Source organism: Nerophis lumbriciformis, unplaced genomic scaffold, assembly GCF_033978685.3.
Source record: "Nerophis lumbriciformis unplaced genomic scaffold, RoL_Nlum_v2.1 HiC_scaffold_276, whole genome shotgun sequence".
In the NCBI taxonomy this organism is placed as follows: Eukaryota; Metazoa; Chordata; class Actinopteri; order Syngnathiformes; family Syngnathidae; genus Nerophis; species Nerophis lumbriciformis.
This window is the reverse complement of record NW_027316713.1, coordinates 8,402-10,846: the sequence shown is the minus strand read 5'-3', so window position 1 is coordinate 10,846 and position 2,445 is coordinate 8,402. Positions and strand designations below refer to the sequence as shown.

The window sequence follows — 2,445 nt, the reverse complement described above, 5'->3', positions numbered from 1 at the left end:
GGGTAACTGTCGATCTGAAGGTCGTCGACGTAAAAAGGTGGTAGGTGGGACAGATTGGAGTCGCCGATCACCAAGAATTTCTTGTTGGCCGACAACTTCCAATCCATCATCCTCCTACTCGAGACCATGTGTCTAGTGGGTCTACGGGGGGAGGCACTAGTCGTATCCTCTACCAACTCGACACATTCTGGAATTGACAGGTGTTGTGGAGTATCTGGGACGGAAGGCCTCTTGTGTGGCTTCCTTTTTAGTGCCCCAGGGAACAAATGTGCCCAATCGGGGGACTCCTGAGGAAGCATCTCCTGAGGGGGCGTCTCCTGAGGAGGCGTCCGCTGCAAGGGTGAGTCCTCATAGTCCACCATAGGAGCCCCGGAAAGTGTGGGCCCCCGTGGTGAAAATTCACCCTGTGGTGCCGTCTCATCTGCCGTCTCAGGCTGGAGAGGGGACCAGTCGGGGGTCGCGGAAGAGTAACGAGGGGACATCACCGAAGAAAGCCCCCGCTCCTGTTCTTCATCCCGAAAGTCGATCAGGAGAGGCGAGGAGGCCGTGGGTCCCCCTGGTGAGTCATCGTCGTCCTCTGTATGGGTGGGGGTGTCCTGGGTTTGATCCGCCCCGGAGCTTGTGGACCCACGTGGTGAGTCATCGTCGTCCTCGGTCTGAGTGGGGGTCTCCTGTGTGTCTTGTCTTGCAGGTGATCCCAGAGGAAGCCTCCTGCGAGATGCAGGAATAAGCTGGGTGGGCGGAGCCTCGCCGAGGGTGTCCTGGGCAGGCCCGCTGTCCGTGGCCCGGGGCTGTGTCACCCTCTGCTCCTTGGGTGGTTCCGGTCGACGAGGAAGGAAGATCGGGGCAACCCGTGCTGGAGGGATTGCATCCCGATCCACCTCAGGAGACCAATCTGGAGCCACGGCGTCGGTGCTGGTAGCCACCGAGACCCGGGCGACGACCCGAGCCGGAGGGCTGCTAGCCCGTACCACCCCAGGAGCCCCGTCAGGGCCCGTAGGGTCAGTATGGGTGCCCACCGATACCCGGGTGGCGGTCTGGACCGGCAAGGACTGGGCCGGGCGTACCACCTCCGCGTTGACAGGGGGGTCGGCGAAGGCCGCGACGATCAGAGCCTCGGCCTTCCCGAGGGTGTCCCCCATCAGTCTGCGTCCCAGATGTTTCTTGGCCCATGTAGAGGCCAGCTGAAAAGCGGGTCTCCAAACCTCGTCAATAAAACTGGTTATCTTGTCCAATTCCACTTGTAGAGTGTTTTTATAATGGTCTCTTAAAACCTCAACAGGGTTAGGGTTAGGGTTAGGGTTAGGGTTAGGGTTAGGGTTAGGGTTAGGGTTAGGGTTAGGGTTAGGGTTAGGGTTAGGGTTAGGGTTAGGGTTAGGGTTAGGGTTAGGGTTAGGGTTAGGGTTAGGGTTAGGGTTAGGGTTAGGGTTAGGGTTAGGGTTAGGGTTAGGGTTAGGGTTAGGGTTAGGGTTAGGGTTAGGGTTAGGGTTAGGGTTAGGGTTAGGGTTAGGGTTAGGGTTAGGGTTAGGGTTAGGGTTAGGGTTAGGGTTAGGGTTAGGGTTAGGGTTAGGGTTAGGGTTAGGGTTAGGGTTAGGGTTAGGGTTAGGGTTAGGGTTAGGGTTAGGGTTAGGGTTAGGGTTAGGGTTAGGGTTAGGGTTAGGGTTAGGGTTAGGGTTAGGGTTAGGGTTAGGGTTAGGGTTAGGGTTAGGGTTAGGGTTAGGGTTAGGGTTAGGGTTAGGGTTAGGGTTAGGGTTAGGGTTAGGGTTAGGGTTAGGGTTAGGGTTAGGGTTAGGGTTAGGGTTAGGGTTAGGGTTAGGGTTAGGGTTAGGGTTAGGGTTAGGGTTAGGGTTAGGGTTAGGGTTAGGGTTAGGGTTAGGGTTAGGGTTAGGGTTAGGGTTAGGGTTAGGGTTAGGGTTAGGGTTAGGGTTAGGGTTAGGGTTAGGGTTAGGGTTAGGGTTAGGGTTAGGGTTAGGGTTAGGGTTAGGGTTAGGGTTAGGGTTAGGGTTAGGGTTAGGGTTAGGGTTAGGGTTAGGGTTAGGGTTAGGGTTAGGGTTAGGGTTAGGGTTAGGGTTAGGGTTAGGGTTAGGGTTAGGGTTAGGGTTAGGGTTAGGGTTAGGGTTAGGGTTAGGGTTAGGGTTAGGGTTAGGGTTAGGGTTAGGGTTAGGGTTAGGGTTAGGGTTAGGGTTAGGGTTAGGGTTAGGGTTAGGGTTAGGGTTAGGGTTAGGGTTAGGGTTAGGGTTAGGGTTAGGGTTAGGGTTAGGGTTAGGGTTAGGGTTAGGGTTAGGGTTAGGGTTAGGGTTAGGGTTAGGGTTAGGGTTAGGGTTAGGGTTAGGGTTAGGGTTAGGGTTAGGGTTAGGGTTAGGGTTAGGGTTAGGGTTAGGGTTAGGGTTAGGGTTAGGGTTAGGGTTAGGGTTAGGGTTAGGGTTAGGGTTAGGGTTAGGGTTA

At 55.4% G+C, this 2,445-nt stretch overlaps 1 long non-coding RNA gene across 1 annotated transcript; it reads left to right on the top strand.

Annotated features, from left to right (window-relative positions):
• The first annotated feature begins 234 nt into the window (after positions 1-234).
• Positions 235-1,235, top strand: LOC133588356 (uncharacterized). The gene is made up of 2 exons (XR_009814260.2): positions 235-559; positions 692-1,235. It is a non-coding gene; the product is annotated as an uncharacterized lncRNA (long non-coding RNA).
• The last annotated feature ends 1,210 nt before the right edge of the window (positions 1,236-2,445 follow it).